The sequence below is a fragment of the Stegostoma tigrinum genome, chromosome 25 (assembly GCF_030684315.1).
Source record: "Stegostoma tigrinum isolate sSteTig4 chromosome 25, sSteTig4.hap1, whole genome shotgun sequence".
Taxonomy (NCBI): domain Eukaryota; kingdom Metazoa; phylum Chordata; class Chondrichthyes; order Orectolobiformes; family Stegostomatidae; genus Stegostoma; species Stegostoma tigrinum.
This window is the reverse complement of record NC_081378.1, coordinates 41,545,404-41,564,838: the sequence shown is the minus strand read 5'-3', so window position 1 is coordinate 41,564,838 and position 19,435 is coordinate 41,545,404. Positions and strand designations below refer to the sequence as shown.

Sequence of the window (19,435 nt, the reverse complement as noted above, 5' to 3'; positions counted from 1 at the left end):
AATGGAATATTGCTGTTTATTGCAAGGGGAATGGAATCTAAAAGTAGCAAAGTTTGACTTTTGCAGGCGAGGCCATATTTGAAGTATGCACATTTTTAGTCTCCTTATTTAGAAAAGCAATTTGCTTTATAAGAATTACACGGAAGGCTCACACAGCTCATTCCTGGGATAAAAAGGGTTGAATTATGAAGTTATGTTTAAAAGTTTAGGTCTATACCCATTGACATTGAGAAGAATAAGGGATGATCTTAATGACAGGTACAACATCTTGAGAGGACTGGATGAGGTGAATAAAAAGAGGATGTTTCCTCTTGTGGGCAAGACTGAAAACAGGGGACACATTTTTAAGATAAAAAAATGGCAAATAGAACTTGTTGTCTCTGAGTTAGAGTCAAAGAGTCACACACACGGAAACACATCCTTCAGTCTAATTCGTCCATGTTGATCAGGCATCCCAATCTGACCTACTCCCATTTGCTAGTATTTGGCCCATATCCCTCTTAAACACCTACTATTTATATACTCATCCAGATGCCTTTTAATTGCACCTGCCTCTATCACTTCCTCTTACAGCTCATTCCACACGTGGGCCACTCTCTGGTTGAAAATGTTAGCCCTCAAGTCTTTGTAAACTTTTCCCCTCTCACTTTAAAACTATGCCCTCTAGTTTTGGACACTCCACACCACCGTAACACCATCCCACCACCACCCGCCACCCCGCCACCCTAGGAAAAAAAACTCGGCTATTCATGATTTTATAAACCTATACAAGGTCGCCCCTCAGCCTCTGATGTTCCGGGGAAAATAAAACCTAGCCTATTCAGCCTCTTCCCGCAACTTAAACCCTCCAGTCTTGGTAACATCTTCGTAAATCTTTTCTGCACTCTTTCAAGTTTAACATCTTTCCCACAAAAAGGGAAAAGAATTTTATGCAGTATTCCAAAAGTGGCTTCACCAATGTCCTGTACTGCCATATCATGACTTCCCAACTTCTATACTCAATGCACTGACCAATAAAGGCAAACGTACCAAATGTCTTCTTCACTATCCTGTCTACCGGCAGCTCCACTTTCAAGGAACTACGCACATGCACCCGTCTCCTTGTTCAGCAACAGTCCCCAGAGTCCTACTATTAACTGTATGAGTCCTGTCCTGGTTTTGCATACCAAAATGCCTAACATTTATTTAAAGTAAACTCTATCTGCCACTCCTTGCCCACTGTCCCAACTGATCTAGGTCCTGTTGTGCTCTCAGATAGCCTGCTGCACTGTCCATACACCACCAACTTTGGTCAGTAAACCCAGCACCAATCTTTGTCGTACACTGTTGGTCAAAGGCCTCCAGTCCGAAAAGCAACTGTCTACTATCACCCTATGCTCCTACCTTCAAACCAATTTTGTATCCAATTGGCTAGCTCTCCCTGGATCCCATGTGATCTAACCTTACTAACCAGTCTGCCATGCGGAATCTTGTTGAATGCCTTGCTGAAGTCCACTTGCACGACGTCTACCGCCCTGCCTTCACCAATCTTCTTTGTCACCTCTTCAAAAAACTCAATCAATAGTGAGACACCATTTCCCATGCACAAAGCCATGTCGACTATCCCTAATCAGTCTTTGCTTTACCAAATGTATTTCCCTCAGAATCGCCTCCAACAACTTAGTCACCACTGACATAAGACTTACTGGTCTATAGTTGTCTGACTTTTCCTTACAGTCTTTTTAAAATAATGGCACTATATTAGCCACTTTCCAGTCTTCCAGCAGCTCACCCATGGCTGTCAATGATACAAATATCTCAGCAAGGGGGCTAGCAATCGCTTCCCTGGCTTCGCACTAAGTTCTGGAAAACTCTCGATCAGGGACATTGTCAGGATGCAGAGCTGGGCAAAGTAGTGGCAGATGGAATTCAACCCAGAAAAGTGTGAAGTGATTCATTGTGGAAATTCAAATTGTGATGCAGAATACAGGGTTAATGGCAGGATTCTTGGCAGTATGGAGGAACAGAGGGATGTTGGGGTCCATGTCCATAGATCCCCCAAAGTTGCTACCCGAGTTGATAGGGTTGTTAAGAAGGCATATCGTGTGTTGGCTTTCATTAGCAGGGGAATTGAGTTTAAGAGCCGTGAGGTTTTGCTGCAGCTCTATAGAACCTTGCATTCAGTTCTGGTCGCCTCATTATAGGAAAGATGTGGAAGCTTTAGATAGGGTGCAGAGGAGATTTACCAGGATGCTGTCTGGACTGGAGGGCAGGTCTCATGAGGAAAGGTTGAGGGAGCTAGAGTTTTTTTTCACTGGAGCCAAGAAGGATGACAGGTGACTTGATTGAGGTTTACAAGATGATGAGATGCATAGAGTGGATAGTTACAGACTTTTTCCCAGAGCGGAAATTACTATTTTGAGGGGGCACAGTTTTAAGGTGATTGCAGAAAGGTATGGGGAGACGTCAGAGGTAGGTTCTTCACACAGAGTGGTGGGTGTGTGGAATGTGTCACTGCTGACAGTGGTAGTGGAGTCAGATACATTAGGGACATTTAAGTTACTCTTGGGTAGGCACATGGATGATGGTAAAATGTAGAGTGTTGCAGGGTAGATCAGACAGAGTAGGGTGCTAGGTCGGCACAACACTGTGGGCCAAAAGACCTGTACTGTTCTAGGTTCTAGGTCTAGGTCCCCAGGGATTTATCTACCTTTATGTATTTCAAGACTTCCAGCAGCACCACCTCTTCTGTTAATATGAACTCTTTTCAGGACATAACTATTTGTTTCCCCAAGTTCCCAAGCTTCCATGTCCTTCCAATATTGACGGAAAATATTTGTTTAGTACCTTACCGATCTCCTGTGGTTCCACACATTTTGGATTTAGATTTTATTTATTTATCACATGTACTAAGTGTAGATTTTAAGTACAGCAAAAAGCGCACAGTTGCCATTCACGTGCACCCACTTGGTTACAAAAACCAGAATTAAAAGATTTAACGGAACCAAAAGGTAAGCAAGAGAAAAAGAAAAGTCCAGATCTCAAGGGTCCCAAGTCCCATCTCTGCAATGATACAGGGGCTCCTCCAATCGCTAGGGCACCCAGGAGGCTATTACCATGAGGCTACTACCACTTTCATCACTGCTGCTGCCTCACCGGCTCGATCTCCTATTGATCTTTCGGGGCCTACTTTCTCCCTAGTTACTCTTTTGCCCTTAATGTACTTATAGGTTCTCTTTAGATTCTCTTCAACTCTATTTGCCAAAGTCATCTCATGTCCCCTTTTTGCTGTCCTAATTTCCCTTTTAGTTATTTTCCTACTGCCCTTATACTCCGAAAGATTCACTCGATCTCAGCTATCTATACCGGATATATTTCTCCTCGTTCTTGAGCCAGAGCCTTATTTTCTCTAGTTATTCAGATATGAGAACTTCTTACATATTTGTTTCTCAATTTCCTGGTGGTTATTGGGGGGTGGGGGGGTGCTATAATATGATCCTGAGGTGATCATTCTTTTCTAATTTTTCAGTTCCACCCCTATAACTTCATGGGACAATCTCCCAGGAATATCCTCACTAAATAGTCATAATGTTATCCCTAACCAAAAACACCAACCTCCACTTCTCTCTTATCTGCCTTTCTTTCCTTCCTAAAGCATCGATACCCTAGAACATTAAAGTGCCAGTCCTGTCCATCCCTGAAACATGTTTCTGTAACAGCTATGATATCCCAGGCCCAGGTTCCCAACCATGCCCCAAGATCATCTGCCTTACCTGTCAGTCCTGTTGCATTGATGGAAATGCAGTTTAAGTTCTGCCAAGCTCTGGTCGGCCTTAACAATTTCATTTGCTCCCCTTATCTACTGTAGAGTCCTAGAGTGTCGAATTTCCTTCTCAACAAAGTAGTACTGGCTGAGTTTTTCAGTTTAGTTAAGGTTAAATGAATTTTTGTTAGATAAAAGAGTCAAGGCATGGGGTGCTGACGGGAAAGTGGAACTGAGGCTACAATTAACCTGTCATGATTTTAATTAAAAGATGAAACAGACTCAAAGGGCCAACATAACCCATTCCTGTTCCTCTGTTCCTAAGACTCTGGGCCATTCCACTGGCTCAATAAACAGGAGTTGGTCTGTTCTCTTGACCCAGCTGGCACCAAGTTTTTCTGTCCTCGCTAACTAACCCAGTTCCCAGTACCTCAAATTTAAATCTCTTTATGCTTTTGCTCCTCACCATCTCTAATCTTCTCTAGCCTAATAACCACTGTATTCCCATGCCACTAGCTCATTCTTCCAATGCTGAGCACTCTCACACACATTTTCTCTCTCTCTCTCTCTCTCGTTTTCCACTCACCTACCAGACACCTCTGTATCTCCCTGTCCTTAAGATATTCCTCAAGACAAAGGCATGTAAATGGATATATGAATAGGAAGGATTTAGAGGGATTTTAGCCAAATGCTAGTAAACGGGAGTAGATTAATTAAGGATATCTGATCAGCATGAAAGATTTAGATCCATGGGTCTGTTTCCATACTGTACAGCTCTATGACTTCAAAGGTCAGAAAATTTACAGTGAGGTTTGAAAATATCACAAGGAAAAATCAGTATTCTTCTGATATTTGTAGGTCCATACTGCCATAATATAAAACTGCAAATAGTACCCCACTCTTTCAGATTAGCGTCCCTTATCAATATCACATCTCACTTTCATCATGAATAGCCAGTTACCAGTCCATGTTTGGACAGTTACACCAGATTGCATCTGGCTGTGTAACACACTTGACTCCAGCTGCCACGAATTAAAATACAAATCACAGAAATTTGAAGACACAATATCAACGATGTTAGAATTTTTTTGGAACAGGCTAATCTCTTAAATGGATTAATGAAAAGAACCATTTAAAAGAGACAAGCAGTATAGGAGATATACTGAATATCTCCAACTCAACTCAGAAGTTAAATGAAACAACTAGACAGACAAGTCCCTTAGAAAACCAAACTATGTTAACTTTATGCACAGTGATATGCAATTGGAATAATTATGTATTTAAGTTGGCTGTACTTACCTGGAAGATTGCATTCTATACAGTTTGTGCTAGACAACTGAATAAAGTCTGAGCACTGGCCTTTAACCAAGCATATCAATCACACAGGAAAGGTCATTGCAGAGTCATGACTCAAATTCCTACATGCACTGGAGCTGTAATTTCATCTGTAGCAAAAAATTCATATTTTTTCTTTTTAAAACCGGTGCTACATGGTTCAAGCCTTCTAATTTTCTGCTTTATAGTTCAGCTCTGCAAACTCTGGAAATATTATGCTTCGTTCTTCAACATTCAATGTATTTAGGGTAGATTGTCTGAAATATTCTAAATCCAGTCTCAAATTTATCAATTCAGGGGTAATGTTGTGACTTAACTGGGAACAGTGCACCAATAATAATGCTCCACTGTTCCAAAAGCCTCCCAAGTTGTATAAAATCACAATGAACTTATAAAAACCAGGGATGTACAAGAGGCTATAATAGGAGGAGTCCACATAACTCGCATTAATGTAGGGCTAGAGGAACTTACAAAGATAAGGACCAGTAAGACGATGGAGGAATTTCAAAATACACATTAGAATGTTAACATCAAAAAGCTGGTTGCTTAACTGGGACCAAAAGTAGTCACTGAGCACAAGGGAGGACAAAAATATTAAAGCTTTGAGTAGTGGGACAGTAGTTTTGAAGGTCAGAGGTACAGTACCTAACGAGTGAACACCAACAGCTAACATGGGAGCTACAAGGAAGTTGAGCAGACAACAATTTAACAGGAAACAAAGACAGAATGCCAGAGAAACTTGAAACATTAACTCTGTTTCTCGTTCCACAAATGCAGCCAGACTTGCTGAGTTTCTCTAGCATTCTCTACGTTTGTTTCAGATTTCAAGCATCAGCAGTTTAGTGAGAAAAGGCTCAAGGAGGCTGGAGGCAAGTTTCTTGGACAGCAGCCTGACAGGAGCAAAATGCAAGAAAAGAGAGAAGCTACAGAAGAGTGAGAGTTCAGAGATATGGCTGGGTACAACACCACTGGATGGATGGACAGGTTGGCTAGGAGAAGACAGATTGCAGGAATTGCTGATCCAATGGTCTCAAGTTTAATGGCTAAGAAGTTGATGTTTGTTCTTTTCCATTGAAGTGTGAGCAGAAAAATCAGTGTTAAAGGCAGTTTGCCGTAGACAAAAGAGGCCAAGGATTTATCTTTATCTTGCTGGAGGATCCTAGAAGTGAGAGCAGTTTTAGAAGACAACAACAAGACTTAATAGAGCTTTATGTGGTTCAGACAGATTCAGGAATGAATGGCTAAGTGGTCAGCATTATCCATTCAAGTCTGAGGTCATTCCAGGATGAATAGCCACAGTGAGAAAGGAATGATTTTAGTGGAGTTTAGAACAAAGGAAATGTGATTGTGGTTGGTCAACTTACCAGCCGTAAAAATATTTCATCACTTAGATAGCATGAGAAGAGAGTGCTGATCATTGGGCCTTCAAGAAGGCATTTAGCATGTTGGCTTTCATCAGTCAAGACACTGAGTATACAACTTGGGACTTTATGTTACAGTTCTAATTGTCATTGATGAGGCCTCACTTAGAGTATTGTATACAGTCTTGATCACCATGTTTTAGGACAGACATAATTAAACTGGAAAGTGTGCAAAGAAGATTTATGAGGATATTGCCAGGACTAGTAGGCCTGAGTTATAGGGAAAAGATGGTCAGGATAGGACGTTATTCCTTGCAACGCAAGGACCTTATTGAGGTGTATAAAATCATGAGGGGCACAGATAGCATAGAACATAGAACATACAACATAACAGCACTGTACAAGCCCTTCGGCCCTCAATGTTGCACCGACCTGTGAAACCAATCTGAAGCCCGTCTAACCTACAGTATTCCATTATCATCCATGTGTTTATCCAATGGCCATTTAAATGCCCTTAAACTTGGCAAGTCTACTACTGTTGCAGGCAGGACATTCCATGCCATTACCACTCTCTGAGTAAAGAACCTACCTCTGACATCTGTCCTATATCTGTCACCCTTCAATTTAAAGCTATGCCCCCTTGTGCTAACCATCACCATCCATAAGACCATTAGACATAGGAGTGGAAGTAAGGCCATTTGGCCCATTGAGTCCACTCTGCCATTTAAATCATGGCTGACGGGCATTTCAACTCCACTTCCCTGCACTCTCCCCGGAACCCTTGATTCCTTGTGAGATCAAGAATTTGTCAATCTCTGCCTTGAAGGCATCTAACGTTCCGGCCTCCACTGCACTCCGTGGCAATGAATTCCACAAGCCCACCACTCTCTGGCTGAAGAAATGTCTCCTTATTTCCGTTTTAAATTTACCCCCTTAGAGGAAAAATGCTCTCACTATCCACCCTATCTAATCCTCTGATCATCCTATAAAAGCATCAATGCATTTAGTCTTTTTCCCAGGAATGGGATTTAAGAAGGACCTGAGAGGCAACTTCGTCGCTGAGAGTGGTGAGTATATGGAGTGGGCTGCCGGAGAAAATGGTTGAGGCAGGTACAGTGGCAACATTTAAAAAACATTTGGACAGGTACATGGATGTGAAGGGACTAGAGGCATATGGACCAAATGTGGGCAATTGGAACTAGCTGAGTGGGCACCATGTTCAGCATAGACCAGTTTGGGCTGAAGGGCCTGTTTCCATGCTGCATTACTCTAGGAGCATGGAGATGCAACAGAAACAGTTACCTGCAAATCTTAAATTCTCAAATCAGGCAGGTAGATTTTTGATTAGTCAGGGTGTTTAGGGTCAGGTTAATCCGAAAGAAACAAAAGTGGAAATGATAAAGATAGACTGCTAGAACTGTCCTACTGTGTCAAGAACTTTGCAAAACACACTACTTCTGCGATAAATATTATGACTCTAGTGGAATTTCTTAGGTACATGTTGCTAAGGTTAATCTTATAGTGTATCAATACACATCAATGCATTCAGACAGACAATAGATTCATGTGGGTATTTTTCTTTTAAGTATCCCTCAAGCACTTTGAGATGTATTTCCTAAGTTAAAGGTGCTATATAAATACAAAGTTCTTTCATCATTAAACTCAATAACTGTAATATGAGCTATACAAATGTTTATGGATATATGTTTATGTGAATTTCATTCAAAATGGAATGAGATTCCCTGTAATTGCAAGAGAATAATCCTCCCAACATGTTCAACTAACATGAATCTCAAATAGGAAAACAATTTTTAAATTGTACCGGTTCACACTGAAATTTTTGGTTCAATTTATCTTTCATATTTATGAATGCTACAAATAACAATGAGTAGTAAAATTATTGCAAACCAGATTTTATAATATTGGGATGAAAGGTATTTGCATATCGTTCGCTTTAGATGAAGTCTTGTCTACTTTTTGATCAAAGTGGCCCTATCAACATAAATGTGGAAAATCAAAACTGGATCAAATCATTTTATTAAAAACAACTGCTGAGCAGTAGAAGGTCGCAATTTTCTGCCCCATTATCTCCAAAACTACTTACATTATCAACGGTAAACCATCATTTTTCATGGTAGCCCAAGAATAGTGCTGACTTTGGGAAAATGCACTCTGGCACACCACTATCAGTTTTCTTGATCAGCTCATAAATATCTTCACTATATCTTTAGTGTTACAATTTTGTTACTAGTTTCAGCTTACCCTGCTTCAGAGCACCTTCACAAATGTTAAAATATGTCAAATCTTCAAAGTTACAGAAATTTAGGGAATTTAAGGAAAATGCTAGTTCTCCTCCTACTCTTCTCACAACACTCAGTTTTCCTCAATAAGACACAATCTGCATTTTACGAACAAAACCTGACCTTTATCAATTTGCAAATTGGCTAGCAACCTTTGGCAAGAAAAAGTTACCCAGAGAATTTAAAACTGTCACAAACTGCTGGCAAGAAGGGCAGCTCACATCTGATCTTTGTGACTTTCACTGAGTTGTTCTATTTTCACACTAACCAAACTCACCACTGAAGTTTTCTTCTAAATATAATGCAAATACTCTTAACATGTTAATTTCATGACTACTAATCAACCCCTTTACATAACACAAACTATACAATTACAGCAAATCTTTTTTAATTGGTAATCTCACTAAACCAGCAAAAATGATACGCTTGAAACAGAAGTTTACTGTCTTGCTGCAATCTCCGTGATGTCTGAGTAGTCAGTTGAGAGTGCACGTGAAATGGTTCTCTGTCGATAAGTTTTATTTAAGATAATGTTTTCTTATTATGCTGTTAATAAAGTACAATAGTGACAAGCGTACCCCTGCATTTCATTTCTATTTCATAGTGTGAGATCAATTGGAACATGTGATCATTCAGTACACTCCTGGTCAATAAAAAGTTAATGTACACGTGTGGAGGCTTGTGCTTTCAGTTCATTAATTATTTGTAATTCTAGAAGTTGTAACATTTGAAATTAACAAGTTTTCTAACTTTTCTTTTGTGTTATCTCATTTGAGGCAGCCTTAAATCTGGAAAAATGTGGATAAAGATACAATAAACTATTAATATGAATTCAAACCAGTAAACATTGCCCAAATTTCCTTATTTTGTATATGCAGAAACCAAAATGTCACAAAAGGGGGTAATATTCCATTAGTTTAGCTAATCATAAAATTGTCACAGTTAGGCTTCTGCTATTTGGCACAACCATAAGATGCAGAAGCAGACTATTCAGCCCATCAAGTCTGTTTTGCCATTCAAAAGAGATTATAGTTGATCGATAATTCTTGTCACCACTTTCCTGCCTTTTCTCCACAATTCTTCAATTACCTTAATGATTAGAAATCTGTCTATTTTAGATTTGAACAAATATACTCAATGGCCAAGACTCAACAGACCTCTGGAATAAAGACTTAAACAGACCATAGAATCCTATAATATGGAAAGAGACTATACAGCCCATTAAATCCATGTCAGCACTCCGAAGAGCATCCCACCAAGACTCAGCCCTTACCCTATCATCAAATCAAAATATTTCCCATAGCCAATCCACTTAAACGGCACACCTTGGGACTGGGGAAGGAAACCAAAGCACCAAGCTGAAGCTCAAGCAGACACTATGCAAACTCCACACAGACCGTCACCCTAGTCTGGAATCAATCCTAGGTGCTGGCAAGTTTTGAGAAGATTTGTAGCTCAGGTTGAGGTTCTGGATGTGAGTTTGCTCGCTGAGCTGGCAGGTTCATTTTCAGATGTCTCATCACCTTTTTTTTTTATTTGAAAAAATATACTTTATTCATAGAATGTACAAAAAATAAAACATTTATACACCTACCCAGTCATGCAAGCCACTCCGGGTTACCCGGGGGTACGTACACCAACTAAAGGGAAAAAAAAAACAAAACAGAGAAAAAAGAAAACAAAGCAAAGAAACCGCCCCGGCAGTCGTCACCTCGCACAGTCCCAGTTGGCCCCCTGACCAGTTGGGGAAGGCGCCAGCTGGGCCCAGTTACCAGATAGGATTCTTTTCCCTTTTCTGGACGAGGGGGCTCATACGGTGGTCTTTCCCCACCGCGCCTTGGCGGCGGCTGCCCCAAGCTTTAGCGCGTCCCTCAGCACGTAGCCCTGGACCTTGGAGTGCGCCAGTCTGCAACACTCGGTCGGGGTCAGTTCTTTCAGCTGGCAGACCAGCAAGTTGCGGGCAGACCAAAGAGCGTCTTTCACCGCATTGATGGTCCTCCAGGCGCAGTTGATGTTGGTCTCGGTGTGCGTCCCCGGAAACAGCCCGTAGAGCACGGAGTCCCGCGTCACGGAGCTGCTCGGGACGAACCTCGACAAATACCACTGCATCCCCCTCCAGACCTCCTGCGCATAGGCACACTCCAGTAGGAGGTGATCGACAGTCTCGTCCCCCCCGCAGCCACCTCGAGGGCAGCGTGCGGTGGTGCAGAGATTCCGGGCATGCATAAAGGATCTCACTGGCAGAGCCCCTCTCACCGCCAGCCAAGCAATGTCCTTGTGCTTGTTTGAAAGTTCTGGCGATGAGGCATTCTGCCAAACGACTTTGGCAGTCTGCATGGGGAACCACACGACGGGATCCACCCTCTCCTTTTCCCGAAGGGTCCTGAGGATACTACGTGCTGACCACTGCCTGACGGCCTTGTGGTCAAAGGTGTTTCCTTTCAAAAATTTCTCCACGAAGGACAGGTGGTACGGAACGGTCCAACTACTCGGAGCGTTCCGCGGCAACGAGGCCAGGCCCATCCTTCGCAACACCGGGGACAGGTAGAACCTCAGTAAGTAGTGACACTTGGTGTTTGCGTACTGAGGATCTACGCACAGCTTGATGCAGCCACACACAAAGGTAGCCGTCAGGGTGAGGGTGGCGTTCGGTACGCCCTTTCCCCCATTTCCCAGGTCTTTGTACATGGTATCTCTGCGGACCCGGTCCATCCTCGACCCCCAAATGAAGTGGAAGATGGCCCGCGTGACCGCAGCGGCGCAGGTCCAGGTAATAGGCCAGGCCTGCGCCACATACAACAGTACCGAAAGCCCCTCGCACCTGACAACCAGGTTCTTACCCGCGATGGAGAGGGACCGGAGCGTCCACCTGCCCAGCTTCTGCTTAAATTTGGAGATACGCTCCTCCCAAGTCTTAGTGCATGCCCCAGCTCCACCAAACCAAACACCCAGCACCTTCAGGTAGTCTGTCCTGACGGTGAAGGGGATGAAGGAGCGGTCGTCCCAGTTCCCGAAGAACATGACCTCGCTCTTACCCCTATTGACTTTGGCACCCGAGGCCAGTTCAAACTGGCCGCAGATGTCCAACAGCCTACTCACCGACCGACGATCGGTGCAGAAGACGGCGACATCATCCATGTACAGGGAGGTCTTGACCTGAAGGCCTCCGCTGCCTGGGATAGTCACGCCCTTCAGGCTCACGTTCTTCCTGATGGAGGCGGCGAAGGGCTCCACACAGCACACGAACAAGGCAGGAGAGAGTGGGCAGCCCTGCCTGACTCCAGATCTAACAGGAAAACTGTCTGATTCCCACCCGTTGATCGAGACTGCGCTAACGATGTTGGCGTAGAGCAGCCGGATCCAATTGCGGATGCCCTCCCCGAACCCCAATTTGGAGAGGACGTCCCTCATGTAAGCATGAGAGACCCTGTCGAAGGCCTTCTCCTGGTCCAGGCTGACGAGGCAGGTGTCCACCCGCCTGTCCTGCACGTAGGCGATCGTATCCCTGATGAGCGCGAGGCTCTCAGCGATCTTCCTGCCTGGCACAGCACAGGTTTGGTCAGGGTGAATCACCGACTCCAGGACAGACCTGACCCGGTTGGCAATGACCTTGGCCAGGATTTTGTAGTCCACGTTCAAAAGTGAAATGGGACGCCAATTCTGAATTTCTTCCCTCTCCCCCTTCCTCTTATAAATGAGGGTGATGATGCCCTTCCTCATGGACTTGCACATTTCCCCTGCCCGAAGCGCACTATCGTACACCTCCAGCAGGTCCTGGCCGACCAGGCCCCACAGAGCAGAATACAGCTCGACCGGTAAGCCATCACTTCCGGGAGTCCTATTCCTCTGCAAGGACATGAGGGCTCTGGCCAGCTCGTCCAGGGATATCGGCCGGTCCAGCCACTCCCTCGTGCCGTCGTCTAAGACCTCCATGATAGACGACAGGAACGACTCGGAGGCCGTGCTGTCCGTGGGCTTCGTGTCGTACAGTCCGGCATAGAAGGATCTGCTGATCCTCAAAACGTTGGGCCGAGACGACGTCACCGAGCCGTCGTCCTCCTTCAGCCGGCTAAGCACAGAGCTCTCTTTGTGCACCTTCTGAAAGAAGAAACGCGAGCACGTCTCGTCCTGCTCCACAGAGCGGACCCTGGACCGGAAGATTATCCTGGAGGCCTCCGCGGTGAAGAGCGAGGCTTGCTGGCCCCTCACCTCGCGGAGGTCCTCCGTGACATCGACCCCCAACAACTGCAGAAGGAGCAGGTTCTGCACCCTTTTCTGGAGTCGCGACAGCTTACCCCGCCTCTCTCTTGCCTTCTGAACACCCTTGAGGACAAAGAACCTCTTGATGTTCTCCTTCACCGTCTCCCACCAGTCGCCTGGAGACTCAAAGAGGGGTTTCACGGTTCTCCAACCGGTGTACTCCCTCTTAAGCTCCTCGACGTTCTCTGGGGTCAACAGAGTCGTGTTGAGCTTCCACGTCCCCTTGCCGGCCGGCTGGTCGTCCTGTAAGTGACAGTCGGCCAACAGGAGGCAGTGGTCAGAGAAGAACACCGGCTCGACACCAGTGGATCTGACCGAGAACGTCCGTGACACAAACAGGAAGTCTATCCTTGAGCGGATAGACCCGTCTGGCCGAGACCAGGTGTACCTCTGCTGCGCTCCGTCTGCAGGGGTGCTGAAGACGTCGAGCAGCTTGGCGTCCTTCACCGTGCCCATCAGGAATCTGGACGTGACGTCCAATTGACCCCCCCCACCCGCTGTCCCCACGCCGGATCTTCCATCTGCATCAATGATGCAGTTGAAGTCTCCGCCTAGGATGACCGGCCTGGACGTAGCCAGCAGGGGTGGAAGCCGCTGCAGGACGTCCAACCGCTCACTCCGTACCACTGGGGCGTACACGTTGATCAGCCTCAGGGGAGCATTCCTGTAGGTGATGTCAGCCACTAGGAGGCGCCCCCCCACCACCTCCTGAACTTGAGAGATGGTGAAGTTGTGCCCCCGCAGCAGAATAGCCAGGCCCGAGGAGCGACAGTCGTTACCCCCCGACCAGATCAAAGGCCCACAGGTCCAGGCGCCGGACCATTTCCCGTACCTGCCGAGGTGCGGTATCCCGCACTCCTGCAGAAACAGGAGGTCCGCCTTGATGGTGGTCAGGTAGGCCAACGTGGACACACATCTCGCGGTTGACTTGACGCTGCGCACATTAATGCTAGCAATTCGTACCCCCATTGTGGGCAGTGACCGCAGTACCCTCCCCAAGTCCAAGGTCCAGCCCCTCCATCTCTCCCTTCATGCCCATTGCCCGGGCTAACTGCTGGACGCTCTCTGGGCTCAGGAAACCGTCTGTGCTGCCTTCCGGGTGGCATCCCCCCGCCAGGGGTGCGGAGGCAGGAGGGTCCGGCTCCGGATCAGGCTGGGGACGTGCTGTTTCCTCCTTCCCGCCTGGAAGTTCCGGGGGACCCTCCAGTGCTCCAGCGGCACTTGACTGGGTGTCGGAGTGAGCCTCAGGACGCCTCCCGTCACCTGGAAGCGGGGTGCTGCTTTCCTTCCCCCTCGAGACCTTTAACTTCTGCTTCGGGTGGGCCCTCTCCGAATCCTCCTCGTCAGAGGAGCTCTTGTAGCCCCCCTGTAGCTGCCTCTTCCCTCCTGATTGTTGCGGTTCCTGGGCCCGTCGACGCACCTTCCTCCTCGCTTTCCGGACTGTAGTCCACTCCCCTGGGTCGCCTGTCGCCGCCTCCATTGGCTCCGGGTTGTCGGGGGGGATCGGAGCCTGCAGGGGTGCTTTGCTGGCCTCGGGCCCATCCTGCAGGGCTGGGCCCTCCTGCACGGCCTGGCCCTCCTGCACATTAGTGGGGTCCTTGCTGGGCCCTGGTGCCTTCCTCTCCTCCGGGGGGGCTGGCCCCGCATTTCCCCTGCCGGCGACCTGGGCGTAGGTGGTACCCCGCCGCGGGCATGCCCTATAGAAGTGGCCCGCTTCCCCGCAAAGGTTGCAGCTTCTCTCTCGTGGGCAATCCTTTGCAAGGTGTCCCTCCTCCCTGCAGATGGTGACTTTGCAGTCGGCCGCCATGTGACCTGATCTACCACAGGCATGGCAGACTTTAGGTTGCCCTGCATAGGTCAGGTAGCCCCTGCTCCCGCCGATCGCGAAGCTGGACGGTGGGTGTGCGACATTCCCGTCTGCGCCCATCCTCAGCGTCACCTTGACCTGCCTCTTACTCGTCCAGATGCCAAAGGGGTCCACGATGTCAGTTAGGTCCCCTTCCACCTTCACATACCTTCCGAGGAAGGTCAGGACATCAACTGCTGGCACATGCGGGTTGTACATGTGTACAGTCACCATACGGCTCCTCTGTGCTGGCATCACAAACAGTGGGACAGCAGTCAATACAGAGAGGGGGCCCTCACCTCCTTTCTCCTTGAAAACCTCCAGGAAGCGCTCGCAAAGCTTGGCACTCCGGAAGGTCACATCGTAAAAACCCCCTCCGGGGAAATCCTGCAGGCAGTAAATGTCCGCAGCAGCAAACTCACAACAGTCCAACAGGACCCTCTTCACGAAGAAGGTGCGGTCCACAGGTGCACCTTCATCCACCTTCTTTACAGAAACACGGATGGTGTTCCGGACCCCCTGACCTGGGGCACGAGCACTTGCCGCAGCCATCGTTGCAGGTTGGCTGCTCCCCTGAACCAGCGTTAGGCCGAAGCCAGCATTATGATCCACTGGTCGCAAGGGTGCACAGCCAACCCGACGTCCTCCTTTCACCTCCAAGACAGCACTCTCGTCCTCTCAGTCCACAAGAGAGTGGGTCTTTATTGTGTTTGAGATGTAAGCTGGTTCACTGAGCTGTAAGGTTTGTCCCCAGATGTCTCATCACCATTCTAGGTAACATCATCAGTGAGCCTCCAACAAAGCACCGGTGTTATGTCCCACTTTCTATTTATCTGGTTAGGTTTCCTTGGGTTGGTGATGTCATTTCCTGTGTTGGTGATGTCATTTCCTGTTCTTTTTCTCAGGGGATGGTAGATTGGCTCCAAATCAATGTGTTTGTTGATGGAGTTCCGGTTAGAATGCCACGCTTCTAGGAATTCTCGTGCGTGTCTCTGTTTGGCTTGTCCTCGGATGGATGTGTTGTCCCAATCAAAGTGGTGTCCTTCTTTATCTGTATGTAAGGATACGAGTGATAGTGGGTCATGTCGTTTTGCGGCTAGTTGATGTTCATGTATCCTGGTGGTTAGCTTTCTGCCAGTTTGTCCGATGTAGTGTTTGTCACAGTTCTTGCAAGGTATTTTGTAGATGACGTTTGTTTTATTTGTTGTCTGTATAGGGTCTTTTAAGTTCATTTAAGTTCAAATGAACTTAAAAGGCCCTATACAGACAACAAATAAAACAAACGTCATCTACAAAATACCTTGCAAGAACTGTGACAAACACTACATCGGACAAACTGGCAGAAAGCTAGCCACCAGGATACATGAACATCAACTAGCCACAAAACGACATGACCCACTATCACTCGTATCCTTACATACAGATAAAGAAGGACACCACTTTGATTGGGACAACACATCCATCCGAGGACAAGCCAAACAGAGACACGCACGAGAATTCCTAGAAGCGTGGCATTCCAACCGGAACTCCATCAACAAACACATTGATTTGGAGCCAATCTACCATCCCCTGAGAAAAAGAACAGGAAATGACATCACCAACCCAAGGAAACCTAACCAGATAAATAGAAAGCGGGACATAACACCAGTGCTTTGTTGGAGGCTCACTGATGATGCTACCTAGAATGGTGACAAAACGTCTGAAAACGAACCTTCCAGCTCAGCAAGCAAACTCACATCCATCAATCCTAGGTCTCTGGTGCTATGAGGCAGCAGTGCTAACCACTGTACCACCCTCCTTCCGAGAGGGGATTAAAAAATTCCTTGCTTCAAGTTGCTCCACAAAATTTTCAAGCAACCTCTCTAGTCTCCATGCACCTCCTCTTTAGGGGTTCTTGTGGGGCAATGGTAATGTCACTACCTCTGAGCCAGAAAAGCCAGGTTCAAGTCCCACTTATTAAATAATAAAAAAAACTGAATGAACTGCAGATGTTGGAAATTAACAACAGAACAGAAACTGCTGGAAAATCTCCCCAGGTTTGGTAGCATATGGGGTGAGAAATCAGAGTTAACATTTTAGGTCAGAAGGATTCTGAACGGTCACTGGACCCGAAACATTAACTCTAATTTCTCACCACAGACACCGCCAGACCTGCTGAAATTTTCCAGCAATTTCTGTTTTTATTTATGTATAATAACATAAGATCTTCTCCCCGGGATAGGGCAGTCCAAATCTTAAAGCTGTGACCTCTAGTTAAGAGTGGAAAGATTTAAAAGGGACCTAAGGGGCAACTTTTTCCACACAGAGGGTGGTGCGTATATGGAATGAACAGCTGGAGGAAATGGTGGAGCCGAGCACAATCACAACAGTTAAATCGCATCTGGATGGGTACGTGAATAAGAAGGGTTTAGAGGGGCACGGACTAAATGCGGGTAAATAAGAACTAGATTAATTTAAGATAAAAGCTGGAGAAGTGTGGAGGGGACAGCACTCATGGAATAGTTGGGGAGGGGTAAGTGGGGGTGGTGGGGTGTAGGGTGCTGGTGGAGAAAAGATGTTGATTGTTCAGAGTGTGAGACTGACACTTGAAGAAGGAGTGAGACTCCAAAAGCTTGTGTCTTCCAATAAACCTGTTGCACTCAGTGTCGTGTGATTTTTGGTCTCCCTTTCCTTGACTTGTGTTTCCATTTTGAGAAATAAACTGTCACTGACTGCCAAAGCTACTTTCATTACAGCTCGTCACACCCGTTCTGCAAGTATTCCATCCCATTCTCCACTGTCTTCGCGTACATTGCATCTGTTTGCATGATGTTACTTTCCAAAACAGCACTGTTGTCATGGCTTCCTTCTTTTAGGACTATGGTTTCCCACCCACTGTGGTTGACAGGCCCTCAACTGTATCCAACCTATCACACATGCTTCTGCCCTTCTCCCTTCCCGTCACTCACAACAGCATGATCAGGCTCCTTTGTCCTCACTTTTTATCGCATCAGTTCCTGCATTCAAAAGATCATATCTGACAACTCCAGCAGAACATCACCACCAAGCACATCTTCCCATCACTTCCACTGTCTGCATTTTGCAGGCATCGTTCCTTCCAGTACACCCTAGACCATTCGACGACCACCAGCACCACTCCCCCTCCCCACAGCACTTTCCCATGTAACTGCAGAAGGTGCAACACCTACCCCTTCATCCACTCCTTGCTCACCATCCAAAGGCCTAAACAGTCTTTCCAGGTGGAGCAGCATTTCAACTGTACCTCCTCCAATCTTGTGTATTGTATTCACTGGACCCAATAGGGCCTACTGTAAATTGGAGAAACCAAACACAGACTGGGTGACTGTTTTGTGGATTACCTGCCATCTGTGCACAAGCAAGACTCTGACCATAGCCGTTCGTTTTAACACAGCGTCATGCTTGTATGCCCACGTGTCTGTCTTCGGCATGCCTCAGTGTTCCAGTGAATCACAATGCAAACTGAAGTAACAACATCTCGTCTTCAGGCTAGGCACTTTACAGCCTTCTGGACTTAATATTGAATTTAACACCTTCAAATTGTGAGCCAAGTCCCATTCCTTCCCTTGCTTTTAGCCTTATTTGTTACATTCTCTATTATCATGTCCTCTACCTCTACCCCTCCCCCAACACCCATGGGTCTATCTGGTCTTTCAAGTCTGGTAGTCTGCCTCCATGCCTTCTTCTTCGATAAAGAAGTTCTGTACCCACAAGTGGAGCTCTTCTTCCGCTGCCGCCGCCTCCATGCCTTCTTCATTGAGAAAGCCTCTCAACCACTCTCCAGAGACCTCTTCTCCTGCCTCCAACCTTCCTCCTCCTCTTGGAGGCCCCCTGGCAGCCTCTTACCCACCATAGACCACTTCATTTCTAACTGCCAACACAACGTTGACAGCCTTGATTTCTCCACCCCTTCACCCACTACAACCTCTCCTGCTTCAAACATGCAGCGCTCCACTCTCTTCGCACCAATCCACATTTCACTATCAAACCCACTGACAAAGGCAGGGCAGTGGTGGTCTGGGGGATGGCCACCAACATCACATCCTATTTCCGCCTTGACCACAAACCCACCGTGGCCCAAGCCACCATCTCCCATACTGCTCAATACTTCAACACTTCCGGTGATCACCCCTCCACTGCCTCCAGCCTTACAGTACCCCACTGCCCGGTTCTAGCTGCTCCCCAAGGTCCCTTATTCCAAATGCCTGCCAGACTGTTGTGTTCTTCCAGCCTCCTGTTCGTCTCCCTTGGATTCTAGCATCTGCAGCATTTTTAACTCTTAAATAATACACACCATTATTCTGCCATTCTCAGATTCCGATCACTTAACCTGAACTGTCAACATTCTTTCTCCCCCAGCACTCTAACCCACTCCCACCTACTGCATAAATAAATGCTCTCCCCCCCCCCCCCCCATTTCACTTTAGTGCTGATGAAGGATCATCTAATCTGGAAGCGTTAGTTTGCTCTCTCTCCATGAATACTGCCTGTACACCATCTCCGTGATCTCCTGCATTTGTTCATTTTAGCAGCGATTGCCAGCATCTGCATTAATTTGACCCTAACATGGTCA

At 46.5% G+C, this 19,435-nt stretch overlaps 1 protein-coding gene across 4 annotated transcripts in view; it reads right to left on the bottom strand.

The window, feature by feature from the left end:
• bpgm (2,3-bisphosphoglycerate mutase) overlaps window positions 1–19,435 on the bottom strand; it is a 39,684-nt gene that overhangs the window by 19,797 nt on the left and 452 nt on the right. The window contains exons 1-2 of one of the 4 annotated variants that reach the window (XM_048554592.2): window positions 10,333–10,378; window positions 5,042–5,187 (exon numbers count right to left, since the gene is read on the bottom strand). The exons of 1 other annotated variant lie outside the window; for it this stretch is intronic. The gene's annotated coding sequence lies outside the window, so the exon portion shown is untranslated. Of the gene's footprint in view, window positions 1–5,041; window positions 5,188–10,332; window positions 10,379–19,435 lie in introns of those variants that run through there. 2 more of the 4 variants (XM_048554589.2, XM_059654668.1) reach the window with 2 other exon arrangements.